Raw genomic sequence first — 18,829 nt, forward strand, 5'->3', positions numbered from 1 at the left:
TATTATCCCTATTTTACAGCTGGAAAAACTGGGGCCAAGAGAGATTGTGTTTTATCCAGGGTGATATAACTAGTAAGTGTCAAAGACGAATTTGAACTCATATTTTCCTAACTCCAAGCCCAGAATTCTATCTACTACCCCATTTAGCTGCCCAATTCTTAACAATTTCAGGATTAATTCTCAAAGACTCAATTGTGCGGCTCCAGACCCGTATAATCTGGGTCAGGAATCTAGCATTTTTCTCGCTAGCTCCCAAAGTGATAGGTTACTGCTAGGCCCCTAGTACTGGGGAGTCTGGGGGCTGGATTGATGCAATACCAGTTTCTCTCAGGCTGTCACTAACTGCACCTCCTTCATTTGAACCTGAGCATAGACATTAAACTAATACAAGCACACATTTGCCATTTGTTAAGACTAATCAGCTAATAGTTGGATATCAAACATAGTGTGACCTTTAGAAAAATGTATATATGAGAGTTGGAAGATGAGAGAATGTGATTTAAAAAAAAAACTGGGAAGATTTGGATTTGAAGGCCATGAATTCTAATCATCATATTTTAGTATTTTGTAAATGAGGAATGTTTAAGAGCTGACAAATGTTCCAAAATAAGGATATTTCACTGGAGCTGGACATCAGGAGTCCTTAGCCTAGGATTCACAGAATCCCAAGGGGGCCTGGATAGATTTCAGGGAGTCCACGAACTTGACTGGGGAAAAATGACATATTTATTTCACTACCTTCTAACTGAAATTTAGCATTTCATTCAATTATTTAAAAAACATCAGTCTGAGAATGGGTTCACCCACAGGCTTCACAGGTGGACTGCAAAGGGGTCCGGTAAACAAAGAAGGGTAAGCACCCCTGCTGTGGATAGTGCCTTGTAATAACATGGTAAGTGGATGATTGGGGCTATTTTTCCTTAAGACCCAAGTCTATTTAATTGCTCTAGACAAGTATGGGTGGGCAGATCTCTATAATTCAAGGGACCTGGTAGGCTAGGAACACTAGCAACCGAGGCCAGAGACTGAAATTAAAAGGTATCTATCTATCCAAGCAGGAAAAGAGTAGATAATCAATGAAGATCTAAACAGGCAAATTATCGGCAATCATGGGCTTCTGACAATAGCCTCTGGAAACCCAGCTTCTGTGAGAATGGGTTTGACAGGGAAAGAAATAAGCATTTATTAGACATCTGCTATGTGCCAGGCACTGCGCTAAGCACCTCATAAATATCATCTCATTTTATCCTCACAATCTCTTTGGGAGATAGGTACTATTATTGTCCCCATTGTATAGATGAGGAAACTGAGGCAGGCAGAGGCAAAGTGCCTTGTCCAGGGTCACACAGCTAGTAAGCTTCTGAGATAATACTTGAACTCAGGTCTTCCTGACTCTGTCCACTGAGACACCTCGCTACCACAGTCTGAGTAAAACAGCAGCAAAACTGCCTGGCAAATGAGCAACTGAAAAAGGGCTCCGTATGTTTGCTTCGCAGCATAATATAGTGGAAAGACTACTGCATCTGGAGACAGAGGATCTTAGTTCAAATCTCACCTCTGCTGTTTATTATCTATGTGACCTTGCACAAGTGACTTCTTCTCTGTGTCCCAGTTTCCTCATCTATAAAATGAAAGGGTTAACCTGGGTAATCTCGAAGGTCCCTGCCAGCTCCAAATTCTGAGATCATATACCCTAGTATTAGGATGTTATAGGTTTGAGTTGTCAAATACACCATTACAGTCATGTAAGCCAGATGTGTTCACAAGGCTTTGCCTATGTAACACATTAGGTGACCAAAACATTGTTTTAGTTCATTGTTTCTGCTGCAGGGTCTCTGTGAGTGCTGATGAAAAGGAGATAGATGGGAAATGGAGAGATCACCAATCCAAGAGTGGAGACAGGGCCAAGGCATCCCAAGAAGTGAGTTTTGGATGAAGGGCACAGGGGCTATGATGGGCAAAGGAGAGGGGGCAGTTGGCAAAGCCAAGCACATGGAGACTAGGGCTGAGACCTTGACTTTCAAGCATAAAGCATCCCCTTGCTACACCACTGTAGTAGGTTTCACTACAATGAGACTTTACCTATAATGTCGTTAGATCCATGAACACCAGAAGTCCCTTTGAACTCTGAATGGGGAGGGGGAAGGGACAAGCTCCCATGGCCTGTCAACAAAGCTCTTTCTATATGTTTATGAAGATGGCTTATTCCTTCACAAACTTTAAAAGCTGGGTGCCTGGTATTTGCCTCCAGTATAACTGCTTTGTTAATATCTTATGTTTTTGCCTAATTATGACTTCGTACCTTCAGAGAACAGTGTATTGACTTTGTAAGGTCATAGAGGGCAGCTAGGTGGTTCAGTGGATAGAGCACCAGCCCTGAAGTCAGGAAGACCTGAGTTCAAATTTGGCCTCAGACACTTATTAGCTGTGTGACCTCAGGCAAGCAACTTAATTCTGATTTCCTCAAAAGAAAAAAAAAAGAGAAAAAAAAAAAGGTCATAGGATGATATTATAATCATTTGGTCATAGAATCATAACTGTGAAGCTGAAAACTGACCTCAAAGTCTATCTAGTTCAACCTCCTTGTTTTAAAAATGAGGAAACTAAGCCCCAGAGAGTTTCAGCTTCGGAGGTAGGATTTGAACCCAGGTCTTCTTCCAGCAGAGGCAATGTTCTTTCTGTTGAGCAATGATGCTTGGATTTTATTTTATTCAGTAATATGTTTTTTAAGTGGAACCATTGGTTCTCAGAGCTTGAATAAACCATTAATCTCCTTATTTTATAAGGAAACAGAAACCCAGAAAAGAAATGTGGCTTGTTCAAAGTGAGGACTAGACCTCAGCTCTCCTGACATTGTGAGAAGCAGTACGACAAAGTGAAAAGGACAGCGATTAAGAACAAGGAAAACACAGCCTGGAACTACCTTTAAATTTTAATGATCAGTTGTTTCTCTTTTTCTACTTCCTAATAGTTACCTTTACACTAGAAGCTGTCTTCCCTTTTCCCTCTATAACTGAAGCTCAATGAATTCTTCTTGTACCTACACTGTGCCTACACAGATCAGCTAAGCTCTCTATGTCCCACTTCACTTTCCATAAATCCCATTTTCCCAAACCAAGTTTCGAAATACCCCACAGTGTCTTCTCTTAAGGATATCATGAAGTTCTAAAAAATGATTTCAGCTTGTTTTAATTCATGGTGGGAAGTGGATAGAATGATGGAGAGAACACAAAGAGAAGGGAAGGAAAGAAGATGGAAGGAAAAGGAAGAGAGTGGAAGGAGTATCCAAGAAATAAGATTAATAGGGGTAGAACCAAGACTAATGGAAGGAAATTGAAGAAAGGCAAATTTAAGTTGGATTCAAAGAAAAACTCTAACAATTAGAGCTAGTCCAAAGTGGAATGTACTTTCAGGAGAAGTTTGGGGGTCTCCCTCACCAGACGGGCAAAAATGTTTGACCATTTGGTTTTGATCAATTAGTTGCAGAAGGGATTCTTGTTCATATATGGGTTAGATTAGATGAGTTCGGAGGTCCCTTTGAACTCTGAGAGTTTATGCTTCAAATATCATGGCTCTACAAATCCATAAAAGTTGGAATTTGCTGGGGCTCTTTATTTCACTATATTTTTGAGGGCAGGGCTCCACCTGCTGGACATAAAAATAAATTGACAAAAACTAGTTCATAACTAGGAAATGTTCATCAACAATATTGCACATAGGACTGTCCTAGGTGCTTCAGGCGGTTAAAAGAAGGAGACATACCTCCCCCCCGGAAAAACATAATGGTGTAGTAAATAGGAGATTGGCCTTGGAATCGTGCATGGGTTCAAATTCTAGCTCGTGTGGTCGTTTGACAATGGACGAGTCTCTGAATTTCTCAGTGTTCCAATTAATGCTAACCACTAGTTGCCAACAGTTGGAGGCCTACATTAGTGGAGGAAGTATCCACTCCAGAGGTGCCTATAGCTGTTAAAAACACATGTCCAAGCAGGAGGGGAAGGGGTGAACTACCAAGTGCAGCATAATTTAGAACTATGGCATTAAACTGACAAGGCTACTAAAACTCACGAGAACACAGTGTGAAATGGTAAACTCCACTAACTAGCTCTGTAACCTTTAACAAATTATTTCCTGTCTCTGGGCCTCAGATTCTACCTTTGTCTAAAAGAGGAAGGAGCAGGGGCAGCGAGGTGGCACTGTGGGTAGAGCTCGGCCTTGGAGTCAGGAGGACCTGAGTTCAAATCCGACCTCAGACACTTGACACTTACTAGCTGTGTGGCCCTGGGTAAGCCACCCTGACTGCCTCGTCAAAACAAAACAAACAAAAAAGAGGGAGGAGGGTTTTGCTAGATCTTTTGCTAAGGTCCTTTGTTTTCACCTTGCACAGGATTTCAAAATCATGGATGATCTATCAAGTTATCAGGCACCTCAGTGGCCCTCTTGTCCGCTGGACAACAGTCCACTGTGTAATGGTCATCTAGTCTTTGCTTTAAGATGTCCCCTGATGGAGAATTCACTACCTTTCAAGGAAATGGGTTCTACTTTCAAATACCTTTGAACTGTTAGGAAGTTTTTCTTCATCTCAAGCCTAAATTTGCCTTTTTGCAACTTAGATTCGTAACTCTGGAGCTGGAAGGACTCTCAAAGGTCACACAGTCCAACCTTGTCATTTGACAGATAAGGTAACTTGCTAAAAGGTTAGGTGACTGCTGTGGGGCCTCAGGTAAAAGTAGCAGGACTGGCATCTAGCTCCCAGTTCTGCCCTCTAGCCAACTAGAACAAGTTCTAGTCCTCTTCCATGTGATAGCCTTGCAAAGCCTCAAAAATGGATATCATGTTCCCACCTCAATCTTTTCTCGGTGGACAATTAAGCACCTGTTATATGCCAGAATCCTCTAAAGATTCCCAGTTCTTTCAAGTAATTCTCTTGGGTATAAACTCTTTCCTAAGCTAAATATTTACACCTCTGGATATTGACCAATGCCTTGATAAAATATGATACCCAGAACTGAATTCATTAATTCAGATGTGGTCTTAACAAGGTAGAATATGGTGGAATTGTAACTTCCCTAGTGCCTGGGCACTATGCTTTTCAATACAGCCTAAGTAAATTTGCTCTTTTGGCTTCCATCTCACACTCCTATTGAAACAAGTCAAGTCATCAAGCATTTATTGGCACCTACTACGTACCAGGCAGTGTACTAAGTGTTAGGGAGACAAAAAAGGCCAAAAAAGTCCCTATTCTGAAGGAACTCGTGGAGAAGACAACATGTAAATAGGTAAATTGGAGATGATAAATCGGAGATGATAAATGAAGGGAAAGCATTAGCATGAAGGGGAATTGGGAAAGGCTTCTCGTAGAAGGTAGGATTTAGCTGGAACCTGGAAGAAGTCAGGAAAGACAGGAGACAGAGATGGAAAGAATTAGAGGTGTGGGAAACAGCCTGTGACAATGCAGGGAATCAGGAGATGGAGTGTTTTGTGAGAGGAAAAGCAAGGAGGCAAGTGTCCTTACAGAGTCCTAGAGTATGTGGAGGGGAGTAGCGTATAACAAGACTGGAAAGGTAGGATGGGGTCAGATTATGCAGGGCTTTAAAAGCTAGAAGATGTTATATTTGATCCTGGAGGTAAGAGGGAGTCATTGGAGTTTATTGAAAAAGGAGGTGGGGGTGACATAGTCAGACCTATGCTTTAGAGACATCAATTTGATGGCTGAGTGGAGAAAGGATTGGAGTGAGGTTACACTTGACGCAGGAAGACCAACCAGGAGGCTTGTGCAATAGTCCAGGTCAGTAGTGCCAAATGCAAACAGAAATGGAGGCCACTAAACCTACATAAGGATGCAGGTTACATATTGACTTAGAAAAGCATATATTAACATTATCCATGTTTGGTTGTATTTTTATTTATTTTGTTAAAAATTTCCAAATTACATTTCAATCTAGTTAGGGATACACTGAGGTCTACAGAGCATGTGTTTGACAGCTCTGGTCCAGGTGTGAGGTAATTGGGCCTTGGACCAGGATGGTGGCATCACAGGAGAAAAAATGCTGACTGAGAAACTTACATTTTTTAACACAACCAATGTGAGAACTTGTTTTGCTGGACTGTGCATATTTGTTATGAGTGTTTTCTTTTTCTTGTTCTTGTTCAATTAGTGAGAGGGAGAGAAAATGGATGCTTTTTAAAATAAATTTTTTTTAGAATATTCCTTTTATTTTTTTTTAATTTATTTATTTATCGGCAATTAGGGTTAAGTGACTTGCCCAGGGTCACACAGCTAGTAAGTGTCAAGTATTTGGTCTGAGGTCGGATTTGAACTCAGGTCCTCTTGACGTCAGGGCCGGTGCTCTACCTACTGTGCCACCTAGCTGCCCCTAAAAATAAATTTTTTAAAAAACTGAAACAACGTTCTTTAATTATGGGCCAGTAGAACTGGAATGGGACATTTGGAGAAGAGAAGGTAGGGTTGAGGTAGATAGCTATGAAGGAGTGGTGAGCTGAAGATGGGAAATGGGGTTTGTACATCTACAGTGATGGGTTCAGAATTACTGGCATGGGTTAAATATAAGGTGAAGTGAGTTCAGGCAAAGTGTCACTGGTTGAAGAGATGTTTGTGGAGGCCCAGCTGCTTTTGGTCTTCCCCTGAGATGTAGCTTCCTGGTAGGTGTATAGCCCATGTGACCCAAAGAGTCTCTGCTCACAATAGGCAGGAGCACATGGAGGTATGGGAGATGAGTCAGGAAGCCAGAGTGCCTTTCTTGCCCTGGACAAGGTCTTGGGGCACAAGAGAAGGAAGAGGTGGTGTTCAAAGGGCAGCCCAGCCCTGGAGAGAGTACTGGGGCAGGGTTGCATTGGAGTGGGAGGCAGCAGTGACACCCTTACTTATAGGGCAGGAGAAAGTCAGGGAAGATGGCAAGAGGCAATAGGGCACGTGTGTGAGCACCTGGCATTGGAATTGGCCCTACCTCTCAAGACCCAGCAGGGGCCCCTTGGGTCTTGATTACATAAAACTGAAAATAATTTTGCACAAACAAAATGTATCTAGGATAAAAAGGGAAAGGATCAAATGGGACAAAAATTTTGGTATCAAATATCTCTAATAAAAGTCCAATATCCAAAATAACTATATATAAAATCGAAAGTCATTCCTTAATAGGGAAGTGGTACAAGACAGAAGAGAACCTCCCAAGACATTAAAATCAATGGCGACTACCCACTTCTGGTGATGTATAAGGTCACAAATGGCACAGATGGAAGGAATCTAAAAAGTGTAGCCACTGATTAAGAACATAGGTTCTGTTTTCCTCACTGTTGCCTATTGAAGGCAAGGGATGTAGAAGACAAAAAAATAATTTGACAAGTTAACAGCGGGCTGAGATAGTGATATCTAAACAAGGGATTTGGACTTCTAGGCCACAACTTAAAATATAAGGATGACAGGGGCAGCTAGGTGGCACAGTGGATAGAGCACCAGCCTTGGAGTCAGGAGGACTCGAGTTCAAATCCGACCTCAGACACATAACACTTACTAGCTGTGTGACCCTGGGCAAGTCATTTAACCCTGACTGCCTCAACCTCCCCCCCCCAAAAAATAAAATAAAATAACTTTAAAATATGGGACCAGAGAAGGAGAATACCTAACATAGATTGGAAAGAATATATTTACTAGGTGTCTTGCAAATCAAATCCAAAAGGCCTTAAATTCAAAAGGATGGGGAAAAGAGAAGATTGCATATGTATATTTCCTAAGTTAGATACGTGGGGTGTATGGGATGTTCAGAGAGGCCTAGCTCCTCTGGTGTGAGAGCATGCTGAGCCTTTTTCAGGGTTGCTTATCCACCTTTGGTGTCCACCTGACTCACCAAACTCTTCCCTGTGGCTCTAAGAAGCTATAGCATGAGCAGCGGCCACACCCTAGCAAAACTAAACCAGATTGAGGGTAATCAACAGGCGTCAAACCTGTTGGTGAGTTAGAGGGATGTCTACCTCAAGCATGTGGACTTCCTATGGTGGAATGAGTGGATGAGAACAGTTTGTTCCAATGGTCATGAAGGGGGCTGAAGCGGGCACTGTGAGTACTTAAAGGTCATGCACTGCATCCTGGGCCATCGCTGGTTGTCCTGACTTTGTTCTGCCACTGAACTTTGATGACTCTGGAAGAAAGAATGAAGCTGATGACTTTGTGCAACTCTGCCTCACCTAAATCCAACCTGCCCACAAGTCCAGATATCACCCTGTGATGCCATTGGTTCTCTTTGAAAATGAAAGATGGGAAGTTAGATACCATAGAGAGCAGCTACAAACAAGATAGAACAGTCATCGAAACATCCAGAATTCCATAGAAGACAAAATCCAAGAAAGGATACAATGGTCAAACCTATGGCCTCCAATATCTATGCACAAATTCCCAAAGTATAGGCAACAAACAAGAGGAACTAGAGATCCTAACACAAAGGAGGAAAGTTTCCCATCCTAAGAGTCACCAAGACTTAGTGGGAGGAAACCAGTGATTGAACAATTGCTCTGAATGGGTACCACAAGATTGGAGAAGGGCAAATGTCCTGATTATCAGAAAAGGAGAAAAAACAGAGTCTAAAAATTATAAGCCAGTGAGCTTGACTTCAACTCCTGGGAAAATTCTAAGTCAGATCATTAAAGAAATGGTTGGTAAACATCTAAAAAGGGAAGCCATGATTGCAAAGAGCCATCATGGCAGCTTCCTCCAGAACAGGTAAGGCTAGATGAACCTCATTTCCTTTTTTAAACAGGATTACTAAACTAGTAGATGATAAAAATACCAAGGACATAGTTTACCTAGATTTTTAGCAAGTCTTCACAAATATTTTTGATAAAATATCTTATACCATTCTCGTAGAGAGGACTAAAGTGGTGGATGAACAATAATACAATAAGATGAATTTATAACCAATTGAGTGTCCAGATTCAAAGAGTAATTGCTAATCATTCAACATCAGCATGGCAGAAAGACTCCATTGGACAGCCCCAGGAAGCTGTGCTGGGCTCTGTACTGTTTTAAATTTTTATAGATAATTTGGATTAAGGGGGCAGCTAGGTAGCACAGTGAATAGAGCGCTGGCCCTGGAGTCAGGAGGACCTGAGTTCAAATATGGCCTCAGACACTTGATACTTTCTACCTGTGTGACCCTGGGCAAGTCACTTAACCCCAATTGCCTAGCCAAAAAAAAAGGTTCAAAGAATAATTTGGATTAAGGTATAGATGCCCTACTCATCAATTTTGCATATAACACACAGCTGAGAGGTATAGTTAACACAATAGACAATAGTGTCAGGATCTAAAAAGATCTTGAAAGGCTGTGGCATTGGGCTCAACCTACCTAATAAGTTAAAATTCAAGAAGGATAAGTACAAAAAATTCAATTTTACCAGTACCAGATGGAGGAGGAATGGTTAGCAATTTTCTGAAAAAGATCTGAGAGTGTTAGTGGATTTCAAGCTCAATATAAATCCACAGTGCAATGTAGCAACCCAAAAAAAATGAATGAAATTTTAGACTACATCATGAGCGTAAGAGAAGCAGAGGGGGCAGGTAGGTGGCACAGTGGATAGAGCACTGGTCCTGGATTCAGGAGGACCTGAGTTCAAATCCGGCCTCAGAGACATAACACTAGCTGTGTGACCCTGGGCGAGTCACTTAATCCCATTGCCTAACCAAAAGAGAGAGAGAGAGAGAGAGAGAGAGAGAGAGGGAGAGAGAGAAGCAGAGAATAAGCCATGAGACCAACTGAAACACACGACCATGACTCCTGTTTTAACAGTAACTCACTGTGTGACCTTGGACAAGTCACTTGACTACTCAGATTCTTCACTTCAGAATGAAAAATAAAAAAGGTCTATCCTACTTGGCTTAAAAGATTATGAGATTAAAATGAAAAGAGGTACACAAGGGCTTTGAAAAGTCAAAAGCACTCAACAATGACAAGGTATGTTACTTTTAACTAAAATATCTGTATCTTCTAAGACTATTTCAAAATAATTACAATTTAGAAAAACAAATTTCCCCAATGCATTAACTTTTTTTTAGATGAAAAGAAAGACAAGGAAAGGGGAATTGTATTTTGATATCATAAATTTAAAAGACAAATATTTGTGATAGCTAACCAGATTCAAGCAGATATTAATCTCACTGCCTCTTACTTCATTCATGGTTCTTAGAGTAATGAAACCTCTATTTAATATTTTGATTTGTCACTTCATGACAACATTTAGAGAATTCTAATAGAACAGAACTCTTTCTTCACTGTGTATGTGTTTCAGTCAAGACCACGCTGTTGCTCAATATTGCAATTCATTTTTATATAGCATCGCTTCTCCTCATTCCTTGTGTAGAATCATGTTTTATAATAGAATGCTTATCGACCCCTCCCTGCTGGTGTGGGCATGACACCTAGTTACGTGAGCAGCCCACTGAGTTAGTCCATCAGTGGGGATCTATTTTTCAGGCACTGCAGATGAACAGTGAGCTGTTCCCAGCATGCAAAAGGAAGAAAAAAGTAGGCTGGATAGCATTGGGGAAATTTTTTGTTCAGTCATTTTCCAGTCGTGTCTGACTCTTCATGACCCCTTTATGGGGGTTTTCTTGGCAAAAGTGCTGAAGTGGTTTGCCACTTCCTTCTCTAGCTCATTTTACAGACGAGGAAACTGAGGCAAACAGGATAAAGTGACTTGCCCAGAGTTGCACAGTAAGTTAAGTGTCTGAGGCTGGATTTGAACTCAGATCTTCCTGACTCTGAGGAAGCTAGGTGCTAAGTGGATAGAGAGCACCAATGACCCCAAAAAACATGGAAAGATATGTAATAGAATGCAAGCTTTCTGTGGAGCCAAGGTACTATTTCATTTTTCTCTTTGCATCTCCACTGATTAACATAATGGTGTGCACATAATCAACAAGCATCTATTAAGTGCCCACTAAGCATGTACTATGTGCTAAGTGCTGGGGATGCAAAGATTTCTATCAGGGAGACAATATGTACATTCATAAGTATAAATAGAACATATAGTCAATATCTCCCCAAAAAAGATCATTTGATGAGGGAGGGCACTAGATATTGGAGGGATCAGGAAAGGCTTCATGGAGAAGGCTGTGCTCGAATTAAGGGAGGAGATGAGGTGTTACGTGTGCAGAATAGCCAATCACATTGGATGGCAGAAAAGAGAGAAGTAGAATAATGTGTGATGAGGTTGGTAAGATAGTGGGAGTTAAGGCTATGAAAGGCCTTACATGCCCAATGGAAGAGTTTATATTTTGTACTAGAGAATATAAGGAGCCATAGAGTTTATTGACTAGGGGAGTAACATGCATGATCAGATCTGTATTTTTAGGAAAATCACCTTGGTGGCTTTTTGGGGGACAGATCAGAGAGGGGAGAGGCTTGGATCAGGGAGAACAATTGTAAGAGTCCATGGGAGAAATGATAATGGCCTAAACTGTAGTGGTGGCTGTATTAGTGGAGAGGAAAAGTCGGATGTCAGAAAAAGTCAAAAAGTTGCTTGACCTCTGCCTCAGTTTCCCCACTTGTAAGATGGGGTAATAATAGCACCTACCTCCCAGGGTTGTTATGAGGACTAAATGAGATATTTTTAAAGTGCTTAGCACAGTGCCTGGAACATAGTAAGTGCTATATATATGCTAACCATTATCATAGCTAGGTGGCGCAGTGGACAAAATCCTGAGCCTGGAGTCAGGAAGGCCTGAGTTCAAATTTGAGCTCAGAAACTTACTAGCTGTGTGATCCTAGGCAAGTCACTTCATCTCCATCTGCCTCCGTTTCCTCATCTGTAAAATGGGGATAATAATAGCACCTACCTCCCAAGGTCGTTGTGAGGATCAGATGAGATAATATTTATACAGTGTCTGACGCAGAGTAGGCACTATATAAATGCTAGCTGTGATTATTATTATTAGATAAGAGAGATGTTGCTGATAGAGATGACAAGATTTAGCCATTTAGTGGATATGTGGGATAAGGGAGAGTGAGGTGTCTAGGATAATGCCCTGGTTGAGGCCCCAGGGAGGTTGGAAGGACAGTGGTCCCCAGTAACAGAAAAGGGGAAGTCTGGAAGATAAAAGGCTTTGGGGGAAAAGATATTGAGTTCTGTTTCGCACACACTGAGTTTGAAATGACAGTCAATCAAAAAAAAAATTTATCAAGCACCTACTATACGCCAGACACTGTGATAAGTGCTTAAAAGGTTCTTACACTCTAATTGGGGAGACAACATGCAAACAACACTGTACAACAAATAAACAGTGAGCAGCTAGGTGGCACAGTGGATAGAGCTCTGGTCCTGGAGTCAGGAGGGCCTGAGTTCAAATCTGATCTCAGACCAGATACTTGATATTTACTAACTGTGTGACCCTGGGCAAGTCACTTAACCCCAAATGCCTCACACAAAAAAAGAATCAGGAATCAGATGTATTTTTAAGAAAAACAAAAACAAAAAAGGGGCAGCTAGGTGGTGCAGTGGATAGAGCACCGGCCCTGGAGTCAGGAGGACCCGAGTTCAAATCTGGCCTCAGACACATAACACTCACTAGCTGTGTGACTCTGGGCAAGTCACTTAAGCCCATTGCCTAGCAAAAAACAAAACAAACCAAAAAACCCCAATGAATAAATAGTGTAAAATGAAGGGTGAGCTCCAAGAAAAAGCACTAGCAGCTAGGAGGGGAGGGTGGACACTGGGAAAGGCCTTTTGTAGAAAAGGGAAAGTTTGAGCTGTGTTTATGAGGAAACCAGAGAAGACAGAAAGCGGAGGAAGGAAAGTATTCTAGTCATGGGGTGCAGCAGTAAAAAAGTCATGAAGGGGCAGCTAGGTGATGCAGTGGATAGAGCGCCAACCCTGGAGTCAGGAGGACCTGAGTTCAAATCTGACCTTAGACACTTACTAGCTAGCTGTGTGACTCCGAGCAAGTCACTTAACCCTCATTGCCTCCCCCCCAAAAAAAACCCCCACAAAAAAGTCATGAAGCTTGGGAATTGGAGCAATTTGTTTGTAAGAAAGAGCAAGTTTCTGGTGCAACTAAATTATAGAGTGTGTGCAAGCAACGTATAAGAATCCTGGAAAGGTTGGGAAAGGGCTTTAAAAGCTAAATAAAGGATTTTCCATTGGATCCTTCAGGCAATAGGGAAGCACTGGAATTCATTGAGTAGGGGGATAACTTGTCAAACCAGTGCTTTAGGAAGATGACTTTGGTAGGTGAGTGGAAGAGAAACTGGAGTGGGGAAAAACTTGAGACAAGGAGATCAACCAGCAGCAACTTGTGTCTGAGCCCTGGCATTAGACATCATGAACAATGCAGAGAATTTTTCAACATAAGGCAGGACAGTGTAGTGCTAAGTGGGCTGGATTTGGGGTTTAAATATGTCTCAGATGCTTAGTTGTGTGACTATGGACAAAGCACTTAACAGACCAGTTCGAATTTGCCTGCTCATCTGTAAGATGAGAATACTGAAATATTTCAGTTTTGCTGTATGGTCATTTTTCAGCCGTGTCTGACCCTTTGTGACCCCATTTGGGGTTTTGTTGGCAGAAGTACTGGAGTTAGTTTGCCATTCCCTTCTCCAGGTCATTTGATAGATAAGGAAACTGAGGCAAACAGGCTGAAATGACTTGCCCAGGGTCACACAGCTAGTAAGTGTCTGAGGCCAGATTTGAACTCAGGAAGATGAGTCTTCCTGACTCTAGGTCTGACACTGTAGTGCAGCCACCTAGCTGCCCAAGGAAATATTACTTACCTATAAATCAATTTACAGCAAAACATTCGCTTAAAGGGTTTCCTTCAACAAAGTGTCTCCCTCGCATATGTCAAAATCACACAAGATCCCCTGACAGATGTAATGACACACAGCTCTGCTTGATGACTCTTTGATTATCAGTATCTTGGAAGGCATAAAATGGCTATATATGCCCACGAACAGTGATTTGCATCATCATGGAAGCTGTCCATTGGATGCTCTGGTCGAAGATAACATTGTGTGCTTCTTGCATCCTGGAAATAACCTTGTGAGGTGAGAACTTTAGGAATTGTTATCCTGTTTGTTTCAGATGAGGAAACTGAGGCTTGGAGTGTTGAAGTGACTTGCCCAAGGCCAACAGTTACAGAGCAACAGAGTCAAGCCAATACCCCAGGTCTTCTCCCATTTCAGTCCCGTTGCACTCTACCTTCAGAGGGATGCATTTACTTACCCCCAGGAGCATTCTTAGTTTCCATTTTGTATGTGGTAAAGACAGAATTCAGAGGAGTTATTGAAGGTGGACACAGAAACAGAAAGAAATGGATAAATGTGAGAAGTGCAATTAAAAATTTGGGAAAAGAAACAGAGTACTTGGAAACTGAAAAGCAAAAGATGATTAAGTGGCAAGAAAGAATCTTAGAGAAGATTCCATTTGTGAAATAACTGTTTACTCAGAGCTAACTCAGAGGCAAAATGTTGAAATAAATTAAATGTCTTTCTATATAAATAGAAGTAAATATAAATAATAAGCAGCTAGGTGGTACAGTGGATAGAGTGGCAGGCCTAGAGTCAGAAAGACCTGAGTTCAAATCTGGCCTTAGATACTTACTAGCTGTGTGACCCTGGGCAAGTCACTTCACCGTGTTTGCCTCAACTCCTCATCCGTAAAATGAGCTGAAGAAGGAAATGGCAAACCGCTCCAGTATCTTTGCCAAAAAAACCCCAAATGGGGTCATGAAGAGTGGATGCTACTGGAAAACAACAACAAAAGTTATCAGCTAGCTGTCATTTGCTAAGTGGTGAGAAACTAGTCTCCTTTCAGGTGATAACTAAAGGTATTCTCCCAGTGGTATTTGTGTTTGAATTCAGGATTCTGAGAGGACTCCTCCCCTCAAGTGAATGTATTAGTAGCAAGTGTTGTGGCAGGCGGGTAAGGGAGTCATTTTTGGTGATAGTGGGAGTGTAGGATCATACATTTTGAACTGGAAGGACCTTTAGAGATTATATAATCATTTCATATTAATATATTTAGCACTGGAATCAACCTCAGAACGTATCTCTTCTAAACCCCTTACTCTACAGATAAAGAAACTGAGGTATAGAGAGAGGGTAAGTGAGCTGGTTCAAGTACTAAGACCCAGGTACTAAGTGTCCAGGGTGGAATTCAAATCTGAGTCTTCTAACTCCAAAATTGTCACTTTTTGTTAGACTGGGATTCTTGCCCTTTTTTGTGTCTTGGATACCTTTGACAGTTGGCCTTTGAAACTTTTCTCAGAATAATGTTTTTAGATGCTTAAAATGAAATACATAAGATTGCAAAGGGAATCAATTATATTGAAATAAAGATGTAGTTTTTCCCATCCAACTTCATGGACCCCCTTCCATCAACCCCAAGTTAAGAACTTGGACTAGACTCTGTTGTCTCCCTACATCTTCATAGTGCTACTTATATCACATAATATAGGCTGCCACACCTAAGGCCTGATCTAAGTCTACTTAACTGAGTATATCTTATTTTCTACAAAGAATTTCTACAAAGAATACAAAGAAAGCATTTCAAGCACATTAAAATAAATCCCAGCAGCCATGGCTGGAAAAGGCAGAATCTTTCATTTGTACTAGAAGTCTTGGTACGACCTCTTGGAGATACCTTGTTTTATTTACTGTTTTCTAATAGTTACTGCTAGATTTCCCATTGCAAACTATAGCCTCCAGACCTGTTACCAAATCATGTCCCTGTGTCCCTGAAAATCGTTCCTTTCACAGCAAGGAAAAATTATTTAAAACAGAGATAGTAGATCAAAGAGCTGATATCATTGGTATTTCTAGGTTCCTTTTAAAGGTGAGTAATTTCAAATGCCTCATGTTTCCTTGAAGCTTAGTTTGATTTTCTCTTTTTTTCTTCGAACGTATATTTGGATGGTGTAGACACTGTGTGTTGAACATTCATACAGGCAACCCTGTGGAACTACAAAATGCTTTTTTTGGTCATGAATTCTCCTGACAAAGTGAATCATGATTTTTTAACCACAACGTAATACATTGATAGTTGATACAGCACAATCACAGAATTTTAGTTGGGAAGGACCTCATTGGCCACCTAGAAAATTTTGGCTTAATGACATGAAAAAAACTCAAGCTATCCCAAAATGAGGTGACATAGGAGATAATTAATTTCCTCCCTCCACTGAAGCTCTTTAAGCAGAGAATGAATAATCAGTAGGGAATATCATAGTAGGATTCTTTGGAGAGAGAGTTAGGTTGAACTAGACAGCCACTGAGATTCCTTCTAAGTTGAAAATTCTGTGAATCTGTGATATTCTTGTGGCCCAGATCCTGTCTCATTCCTATCTTAGAATCTCAAAGCTTAAATCAGCCAGGTCAGCCCTCTTATAATACAGATGAGGAAACTGAAGCCTCAAAAGATAAAAAATTTATTTTTCCATAAGATTCGTGTAGCTGTATTATAGTGAAGAGAACACTGGACTTTGATACTAAGTTTGAGTCTTAGCTCTACTGCAATAGATTGAAAATTCAAAGATTAATCCTAGTTCAATCAAAGAATGGGTTAAAAAAATCCTGGGTGTGTCAAAGCTAAGGTACTCATTCAAATATATGTATATTTTGATAAAAAATTCCATTCATTATGTTTAATAGGAATGTATATGTATAGCCTACATCAGATTATGTGCTGTCTTGGGGAGGGTGATGGGGAGGAAGGGGGAGAAAAATTTAAAACTCAAAAGCTCATGGAAGTGATAGTTGATAAATCAAAATAAATTAATAAAAAAAAATTTTTAATCCCATTTACCCACCTACAGAAAATTTCTTCCCTTTTTTTTTCTTGATTCATCCTACCTGGATTTTGTGTAAAAGCTTTTCCTCACGTCTGTATTAGACTCTTTCATATTTATAATGTCTCTCCGGAGATTTTACCTCATGTCATTGGGTCTGCTACATGACTTCCAAATGGAAATCTGAAACTCTGTGATGGACAAACCTAAGCCTTGGACACAGACTTAGTATGCTAGGCCTTCTTTTGGTAGAACAGTTGCCATTATGTTAATTACATAAAGATTTTATTTAGGAATAAATTAGCATTTCCTTATATAAAAGAAAGATTTTAATTTGCTGACTTGATGTGTTTTCATGAGGTTATTTCAATTTTTTTTGTATCCAGACAAATGACACAGAAAAACTGAGGCATACACAAAAATTGACCATGTACTAGGGCATAAATACCTCACAATCAAATGCAGAAAGGCAGAAATATTAAATGCAACCTTTTCAGATCATGATGCAATAAAAATTACATGTAATAGAGGGCCATGGAAAGATAGACTAAAAATTAATTGGAAACTAAATAATCTAATCCTAAAGAATGAGTGGGTCAAACAACAAGTCATAGAAACAATCAGTAACTTCATCCAAGAGAATGACAATAATGAGACAACATACTAAAACTTATGGGATGCAGCAAAAGTGGTGTACCGGCCGTGCCGACCTTGTGCCGGCCGCGCCGTACACTCTCCTCCTATAAGGAGCAGGCTGCCAGAGTCATACTTACATACCAATCTTCGGTGCCTACCCGGATACACACACAGAGACGACCCATCAGGAGGCTGCCAACACCTGAGCTTTATTCAGAGGCCATCACAGCAAGGCCAAGCAGGAAGGCCATAGCAACAGAGCAGGAGCAAAGAGAGAGCGCTCCCGTCCACGACCATTCCTCAGTACCTACTTAGCCCCTCCTCCTCAGCCCGCCTACTAGTCAATGATTGTAGGGTCAGATACCGGAAGGGGCTGTCTGAGTTTAGCGCACCAAGGGAGAGGGAGTGATGCAGGAGGCTAGGACCGGATACAGGAAGGAGGCGTCTGGGATTGGTGCATAGACAGAGTACGTGACCTAGGAAGTCAGGCCCAGATACCGGGAGGAGGCGTCTGGGGTCAGTGCTACACAAAGGGAAGGTACGTGACCCAGGAAGTCAGGAAGGACACAGGAAGGAGGCGTCTGGGGTTGACGTTGCATATAGGGAGGGGACTAAGCAAAGGGAACTCATCCTCTGCCGTCCCACTCCCACGTGGCACCGCCCCTTGCCTCAGGAGCACATGCTCTGGCTACTTCCTTGAACCCAGCTTATCTCACATAGCACTGCCCACTGCCTCAGGGCTTCTCCGTATCCAGCCCATCCCAGTTCACCACAACTCCGCCTACCACAGCCCCTGCCTCAACTTCCAAATACCCAGATCTTACCCCAATCTTGCCACAACGCTCACCTGGCAGTAGCCAACATCAGACAGTCCCTCACAAGTGGTCCTTAGGGGAAGTTTTCTATCTCTAAATGCTTATATGAATAAAATAGAGAAAGAAGAGATCAATCAATTGGGCATGCAACTAAAAAAGCTAGGAAAAAAAACAAACAAATTGAAAATCCCCAAATAAATACCAAATTAGAAATTCTGAAAACCAAAGGAGAGATTAATAAAATTGAAATTAAGAAAACTATTGAACTAATAAATAAAACTAAGAGCTGGTTTTATGAAAAATAAAACAATAAAAATTTGATTTAAAAAAATAAGGAAGAGGGCGCCTAGGTGGTGCAGTGGATAAAGCTCTGACCTTGGAGTCAGGAGGACCTGAACTCAAATCTGACCTCAGACACTTAATACTTTCTAGTTGTGTGACCCTGAGTAAGTCACTTAACCCCAACTGCCTCACCAAAAAGCTTCAAAAAAAAAGAAAGAAAGACAAAAACCAAATTACCAGTATCAAAAATGAAAAGGGTGAATTCACCACCAATGAAGAGGAAATCAAAACAATAATTAGGAGC

The sequence above is a fragment of the Vombatus ursinus genome, unplaced genomic scaffold, assembly GCF_900497805.2.
Source record: "Vombatus ursinus unplaced genomic scaffold, bare-nosed wombat genome assembly UNPS02015152.1, whole genome shotgun sequence".
Taxonomy (NCBI): Eukaryota; Metazoa; Chordata; class Mammalia; order Diprotodontia; family Vombatidae; genus Vombatus; species Vombatus ursinus.